Here is a 9,146-nt window from a genome sequence, read left to right on the forward strand (position 1 = left end):
TTATTTGAGCTCCATCATTGTGTATTGGGAGTTAATAAGGTAGGTCTCTCTCTCTCCATTCTCTCTCTCTGTCAGTCTAAGAGTAGCCTTATCTGAGGATGATAAGAAGATTACGTATCAAAAAGAAATCTTAAATTTCAAGCTGAATTTGGGAATTGGATGGGACTTTGGTTAAACCTCCTGAGGAGGAACTGTTTGAAGTGAGAGGAAATAGAGGAGTTATATAATTGGTGAGTGGAAAGGTAAACTGAGGCAGAGATATTATTCTTGTCAAGTCTTTTTACTTTCTTTATGACTATAGAAGATCACCTTACTGAACATCCTTCCTTTTAGGCTATACCATGAATCTGATTCTTGTCAATATAATGTGGGGAGAAGTTGTGTTCACCATATCCATACTGTATTAGTATTGAGTATTTATTTCCACAGAAGACTTGTTGAAGATTATTTGTATTATATCAATAGTTTTTAAAAGCCCTTGTGATATAATTTTCTTCAAATGTGTTGCCTAGAAAAAGTGCTTTGCTTCTGAAAGCTTACGTTTATTTTATTTTTTTTTAAAGATTTATTTAGGGCAGCCCAGGGGGCTCAGCAGTTTAGCACTGCCTTTAGCCCAGGGCCTGATCCTGGAGTCCCGGGATCGAGTCCCACATCAGGCTCCCTGTGTGGAGCCTGCTTCTCCCTCTGCCTGTGTCTCTGCCTCTCTCTCTCTCTCTCTCTCTCTCTCTCTCTCTCCTCTCTGTGTTTCTCATGAATAAATGAATAAAACGTAAAAAAAAATATAAAGATTTATTTATTTGAGAGAGAGAGAGAGAGAGAGAACGGATTGTGGAGAGAGGGGAGCGAGAGGGTGAGAAGCGGGGGGAGCAACAGACTCCCTGCTGAGCAGGAAACCTAATGCAGGGCTCCATCCCAAGATTGGGACATCATGACCTGAGCTGATGGCAGACACTTAACCAACTGAATCACCCAGGCTTCCCTGAAAAATTTGTTTTTATTAATAAATTTACCACACATAGTAGATAAAGCCAATATTTAATATCAGCAATGCATCATCTCAGGTGCCTGCTTTTACATGGCTATGACTAATCTAATTGTTATTTCTCTTCTCATTCAATTTCTTGGTAATATTGTACATTAATGCATCATGTCCCATTTTATCCTACTGTCTTGGTTAGGGTTTATTAGTGGTTTGGATTAATGCTGTTAAAAAATAATCTAGGACCACTGAAACCATCTATGTAAAGAATGCATTTATTTATTAGTCTAATTTAAGAGAAAGCCAACTTACTCAAGAGCAAGTTTCATGAATCTCTCTAAGAGAACTCAAGAGAACAATATGATGGTTAAATAGAGCAGTAAATAAAGCAAGGGAGGTTCAAATTGTCCCTCTTGATTATTTACAAGGAGAATTAGAAAATATATTTTCTGATATTAGTCACTATCACATTCAGTCACCATTAGAATGGACTATAAGCATGGACTCTAAGCATTCAACAAGGTTTGGTATGAGTTTATAAAGTTATATTTCTTTGTATATTTTCATCACCATGCTGATGTAAAGCATAAAGACAGAACATTTAGTTCACTGTGATACAGTCATTTTTATACATCTACAAAGCACATAAAACTTCCTCTACTAAACCATGGCAGGATGACCTTGATCATTATACTTAGAACCTTTTACTGTCTTTATTCCAGAACTGTTGCAGATGGATTTTTCCACAAAGTTCTCAAAAATCCTGGCAGTCTATTTTCCTTCATGGTTGCTTTCTTTTCCAGTTTTATTTAATCCTGAAGGAGAACAGAGTCTTAAAAAAATCCACTTTAATAAAATGAAACAATCAAGCTTCAGATAGTTTTTGTTGGAGTTGAATTTATATAGGAAGGGGTTATATTAGATTCTCCATAGAACATAACAGCACAAGTCTACTCATTATAATTGTTTTCTCTAATCTCTTTTTAACCATATCTTAATTGGAGGGACAGAGGGAGAAGTGGCAGAGATTTTCTATCTTTGTCATGTCCCTGTACTACTTCTCATAGTAATTGAACTTTCTGGATTGGCTTCTTGATCTCATCATGGGTCTATCATCAACTACTCTCACTTTTGTGTAGAGTAAAATTTCTCCTTTGAATTTGAGTTACTTTCATACCACATGTCCTAGGGAGTAAGACACAAATTACACTCAAAAGCATGTAAAAGTTTGTGCATTTAGTCCCTACAAGTTTGAAAACCTTAACAATAATTAAACATAAGAGCAAAAAATTTAAAACATCTAAAATTCTAGAGAGTCAAATACAAAACAGAATTATGAGGGAAAATTTGTCTTATTTCTGTCTAATACTTAAATTTCTTTATGTTTTTCTGAATGTAGGTTAAAAAAATCAATCCCCATTCTGCATGTAAAAAGCTTGGAAATCACCACTCTATCCCACCAAGAGGCAAAAAGATGAACAGACTAAAAAATCAACAACTTTTTTTGAATTTATGACTGAAATAAGCACAGAGGGGAAAAACTGCTGTGCCAAAGACTGGAGAGAATACCAGGTAAATACTGGAAGAGTGGAAAGACTCACAAGGAGAAACTACTTCAGGAACCAGGAGAAGGAAACAAACTGTCATTGATGAATTATGGGAGGATCAATGTGGAAAACCTGAGATTTAAAAACTCCAGTAAGGACCCAGTTTTAGGTGGGCTCTAATACTTTAGTGAATTTTACTACAATGAACTCAACCAAGTTTTCATAGTAAATACTGGAGAAAAGGTTCCTATTGCTATAGGAAAGGGGAGAAGAAAGGGACAGTTTTAATTATGCCAGAGGACTATGTTATTCTTAAGAAGGCCTGTCTTTAGGAGGAGCTATTTTACCGGAGTCTAACTTGCTGAGGTTTTATCAGGGCTGAAGTAACCTGGAAGAAAGAAAAAACCTTAATCCAGCCATTCCTAGACTTGTAGGTGGGAGAAACAGAAATATTCAACTCCAGGCAACTCTACCTTTTCATGTGGGTAAAGGAAATACCCAAACTTCAGCCCCAAATAACCTTCTAAGTAGGAAGGAAAATAGCCCACTCCAACCCCTCTAGCCATTCTGTCCACCTACATGTAGGGGAAAGAACCAAGAAGAACTTTTGAGTTCACAGTCCAGAGGCACATGCTCACAAAAAAGACAAAGACATCATTGTAGGACTATAGGGCCTTCCAATCCCTCAAAATTTAACATATTATTACTAATGGCTTATTTTTTACAGGACTTCCTTTTACTCATACATCATGTCCAGCTTTTAAGAACATATTATAAGACAACCCAAAGACAATAAACATAATTTGAAGAGAGAGAGAGTAAACATCAGAATCAGAGATAGTTGGTATATTGGAATTATCAGACTGGGAACTGAAAACACAATAATTAACATGCTAAAAGCTCTAATGCATAAGTAGACAGGTTCCAAGAAAATATAGGCAATGTAAACAAAGTGATACCAATTCTAAGAAAGAACGAAGAAGAAATCCTAGAGATCAAAAATTGTAACAGAAATAAAGAATTTTTAATGGGTTTATTATTAGACTAGACATGGATGAGGAGGAGAGAATATCTGAATTTGAGAATATTTCAACAGAATCCTTGAAAACTAAAAAACTTAGAGAAAAAGACTGAAAGAATAGAATATAATATCCCAGGACTGTGAGACAATCACAAAAGGTGTAATATTCATGTGATAGAAATATTAGAAGAAGAAAAGAGGACAAGAAATATTTGAGATAATGATCTCAGAATTTCCTCCTAATTAATGTCAGACATCAACATACTGATCCAAGAAGCTCAGAAAATGCAAAGCAAAATAAATGCCAAGAAAATTATACCTAAGTAGAGCATTTTCAAACTTCAGAAAATTAAATATACGGAAAAAGTCCTGAAAGCATCTATAAGAAAAAGAAACACTTTAACTATAGAGGAACAATGGTAAGCATTATATCAGACTTCTCAGAAACCATGCAAATGATAAAAGAGCAAACAAGAAATATTTAAATGTTTTAGAGAAAAAAAAATCCACCAACCTAAAATTTTGTAGCATGCAAATTTATCCTTCAAAAATGAAGAAATAAAGACTTTCTCAGACAAACAAAAATTGAGGGAGTTGGTTGCAGGCAGACTCTCCTTGAAATAAATGTTAAAAGAAGTTCTTTAGAGAGAAGGATAAAAATGTAGTCAGAAACTCAAGCTAAATAAGGAAAGGTAGATCACTGAAGAATGAATAAGCAAAGGTAAAGCCTATTTTTCTTATTCTTCATTGATGTAATAGATAACAATTTGTTCAAAATATTAATAGGAACAATAAATGATTATGTATGTTTATGTATATCTTGTATGCACATATATATGATATATGCATAAATATATACAATATACATAAAATGAATAATCCAATGTGTAATTACATATAAATGAAATGAGTAACAGCAATGATACAGGGACAAGAGAGAGAAATAGGATTATTTTGTTATTATAAGGTACTCATACCCCCTGTGAAGTTGTATAACGTTATTTCAAAGTGAACTTGTTAGTTGTAAATATATGTCTATATATGAAACTCTAGGGCAAACACTAAAACAAAGTAAAGAAAAATATATAAGTAGACATGCTAAGAATGAACAAAAAATGGGATTTTATACAGTGCTAAATTAAAATCACAAGAGTTAAACAAGAGTGGAAGACAAAAGTAGGAACACTGAACAAGAGCAAAAATAGAACATGGTAATCAATACGGTGGATATTCAATTAAGTACATTACTAATTACTTTGAACAATAATGGCCTAAATGTATTAATTAAAAGTCCAAGATTCTCAAAGTGGATTACAAACAAAATAAACCATGTTTTGTCCACCAGAAGCCCACTTTAAATATAAGCACACATATAGATTCAAAGTAAATGGATGCAGAAAAAGATTATCATTCTAACACTAATCGAAGGACAGCAGGAGTAGCAATAGTAATTTCAGTTGCAGTACATTTCAAAGCAAGGAGAAGTTATTAGGAATAAAGAATTGCATCACATAATGATAAAGGGGTCAATTACTGAAGAAGATGTAACAATCCTTTTTTTTTAATAGATTTTTTAAAATTTTTATTTGTTTATAATAGTCACACAGAGAGAGAGAGAGAGAGAGAGAGAGAGACAGGCAGAAGGAGAAGCAGGCTCCATGCACCAGGAGCCTGACGTGGGATTCAATCCCCGGTCTCCAGGATCGCGCCCTGGGCTAAAGGCAGGCGCCAAACCGCTGCACCACCCAGGGATCCCAAGATGTAACAATCCTTAACATGAATGTACCTAACAACACAGCATCAAACCATGTGAGACAAAACTAATGGAAGTGCAAGGAGAAATAGGTGAATGCCCTATAATAGCGGGAGACGCCTCTCTCTCAGAAATGGGCAGGTACAGCAGACAGAAAATCAGGAAGGATATAGTTAAGCTCAACAGTACCATCAATCAACAGGATATAATTGACATATATAGACTGCTTCATCCAACAACAGCAGAAACACAAAAAAACAAGAAACAACAGTATTGAGAATAATGTGGAGAAAAAGTAACACTTGTGCCCTGGTGGTGGGAATGGAAACTAGTGCAGCCACTGCAGAGGGCAACAGTATGGAGGTTCCTTAAAAAAATTAAAAATAGAACTACCATATGATCCAGTAATTGTACTGCTGGGTATTTAAGATATTTTAATTTATCTTAATAGTAAAAGCACAGATTATAGAAAATTGGGAGGAGTTGGAGGAGGGCAGAAAGCAGGATAAACCTGTATTGCCTTTGGTAAAGACTAAATATGGAATCCCATCATTTCCCTCACATTATTCATCCTAAATTTTGATTTTTTTAAATTAAATGTCTTTAAAATAAAAAAATATATATAATGAAATTGAAAAAAGATGATCAATGGTCTTTAATTTAAAAAAAAAGTCATTTGCATTTTACTCTGTAATGGTAAGTGCAGTTATGCAAAATGAGATACTGGGGATTTAGTTGTATACAAAACTTGATATAATACATAACATAGTATATTTAGTTGAGTAAGGAAATCATATATTATAAATGAACATTTATGGTTCAAAAAGTAATCAAAAAATCAAAACGAATTTAAAACTCAGAAGATCAGAACAAGATTCATCATAATTAACTCATTAATTGACAATATTCAAAAGTATGCATTCTGACATTACATGAAATTAAACAGAAGAGTAGAAATCTTTTTATTCCTGTAGAAAGCATGATTATGAATGTGTAGTTGTAACTCAATATTAAGTCATTGTATTTTGTTAAGATAGATTAAATGGGATCAAATGGAATGAGCTATACAAGCTTATAATTATAATCCCAGGTTAGAAAAACCACTTTCTGTTAATAAAAGAAAGTTGCCACCAAGAAAAACTCAACCTCCAAAGAATTTAGCAATATGCATGGTAAAATGCTGAAGGTCATCTTGCATGAACTGGAAACTCCTAGCCTAACACAGGCTATAGAATTATTCAGGCTTTACCTGGCTTACATCCACAGTCCACTCCTGCTTACCAGCCCTTCATCACACTTCCACTTCCCTCAGATATCTCTAATAGTGATGCTAAAAAAATTGCAGTATTTGTAAAGGTATAATAAATTCAACATCATGAACATGCAGGTATAAAAATGTACATCTATACACCTATGAAAAGAGGTCTATGATAAAATTAGCCTTTTAGAGAGGGCTCCAATGAACTTTACATAATGCATTCCAGGATTTAAGAATTTAAGTAGCAGGAAAAAAGGCCTTAACAACGTACTCCCTCAGTGTCATAGTCCAGTTTGTTTTAAATGAATAACTCTTTTGCTTTTCAAATGTTTTGTGAATTTGTGAATTCAAATGTTTATGTGAATTTCCTTTCAAATATATATCTCACCTTGTTAATAACTCCTATAGTTTTAAAATATGCAATGGATGAATGTTAGTACTTTCCTCAAGTTTGTTTTCCTGTGGAAACTACATGGAGAGGATATGTTGAGTTGTACATGTGTATAAATAGAATCAACCAAATAGATGTGCTAAGAATTGAAGTTGGCTTGTTGCTGCATTCTGGCTAGTATCTGCTTCCATCTTTTCTTCCTACGTGCAGACATTCTAGAAATCAGAAAAATCTCTATTTTAATCAACTAAACAAATAAAAATATATATCTTTGTGGTCTAAAAAGAGGACGGAAATGCAAACAGGTGAGTTGGGCTGAAGCTTCAGGTCTACTTTGAGTCCAGAAACAGGCAGAAGGGGCCCAGAATGTGGGTACTGTTGGGTAATGGGAGGATAATGTTGTCCATAGAAATGAGAATCAGAGCAGGGTTCATCACATGAAAGCAAATGTTGGGATGGAACTTTTCACGGAATAAAAAGAACTGAAAAATCCTTTTGAGGATTACTGCCTGAGATTTCATTTACATGAAGCTGCAGATTTAGAAATAGCTGAGGAGTCAGGTGACAAAGATTCAGAGAGGCCACCTTTGAGCTAGTGGTTGGATTTGCAATATTTATAGTTTTATGGTGGGACAGAAATGCCAAGTAACCAAGATAAAGTTAGGTACTGAATCAGGATTAATTTCTGCTTGGGAGATTTGGTTTCTGATTTATGTCTAAATTAATTATATCCCTTAATGCACAAACACGGGCTTCCCGTGTAATATTATTAAATGTATCAGATGTTTGTCTACCAAATATTGGATCATTTTACTTGCCTGTGATTATGTTTCATAGGAACTACTTATCATATATCCCATGTACAGCATTTTATGATTTTGAAGTAATTACTAACATTTCAGAATTTAGAAATCACAGAAATCTTTTCTTTTTAGTATTTTAAGACTTGCTATGTATTTTTTAATACTCAATTATTCCTTAACATCAGGTTGCAAATGTCAAGAACTACCTATGTAAAGAGTAAACACTGGGCAGGGATAAATATATTTTTTAGTATTATATGCAAAATAGTCCTTGATATCTATTCTGGGGAAAAATCCATTACACTCTTTGAAAAAGTTACTCCTCTTTGAAAAAGGAGAAGCAATATGGAATGACATTTTGTGTCACTTTGCTAAAATAAGGCATATTTACATCGTATATGTCATATCTTATATATGTCAGTGAAAAATGTTAATCATCTATGTAGTTTTCTAGCTTACTAAGTAAAATAGTGGAGATTATTTTGCTGCTGCAAAATTTTACTTAAGATAGAAAGTACTGGCATTTTGTGCTATCAAATATGTCACCTTTTCTTTGATATTTTTCCTTCAAAATTTTGTCATTGCTAGGTTGATATTTTGGCAATAAATTCTTATATAAAGTGAATGAAATTATGTAAAGGGAAAATTAATTGGAATACAGCTAGTCTAATTTTAAAATAAAGTTGTTAAAATTTCAAGTTTTGAAAAGACAGAGAATGTTACATTAGACTACAAAATAATTAAATTATTCTCAGTTGAAAAAAATTAAAAACCAAACAAATCACTAATGGTGTCCTCTTGTGATACATAGAATAAATGTGTGATATCATTAAAACACAAAGTCTCTATTGTTTAAAACAAGTAACACAAATTTGGCAAAATACATATTAGGTTTCATAAATGAAAAAAATACAACTGACCAAGATTGCAATAATGCAATGGTTTTCTTGTTTGTTTGTTTGTTTATTGATTTGAAAGAGAGAGAGAGCACCAATCACACCTGAGCAGGGCAGGGGCAGAGGCAGAGGGGGAGGCCAAGCCAAATCTCCGCTGAGCAGGGATCCCCGCACAGGGTCCCTGGATCCCAGGATCAAGGCCTGAGCTTAAGGCAAATTCTTAACTGACTGAGCCACCCAGCTGCCCCCTATGACATGCTTTATTTTATTTATTTTATTTTTTAAAAGATTTTATTTGTTAATGAGAGAAACAGAGAGAGAGAGGCAGAGACACAGGCAGAGGGAGAAGCAGGCTCCATGCAGGGAGCCCGACGTGGGACTTGATCCTGGGTCTGCAGGATCACGCCCTGGGCTGAAGGCAGCGCCAAACCGCTGCACCACCCAGGCTGCCCCTATGACATGCTAAAAAAAAACAAAAACAAAAACAAAAACAAAAAC

This window comes from Vulpes lagopus, chromosome 20 (genome assembly GCF_018345385.1).
Source record: "Vulpes lagopus strain Blue_001 chromosome 20, ASM1834538v1, whole genome shotgun sequence".
NCBI lineage: Eukaryota > Metazoa > Chordata > Mammalia > Carnivora > Canidae > Vulpes > Vulpes lagopus.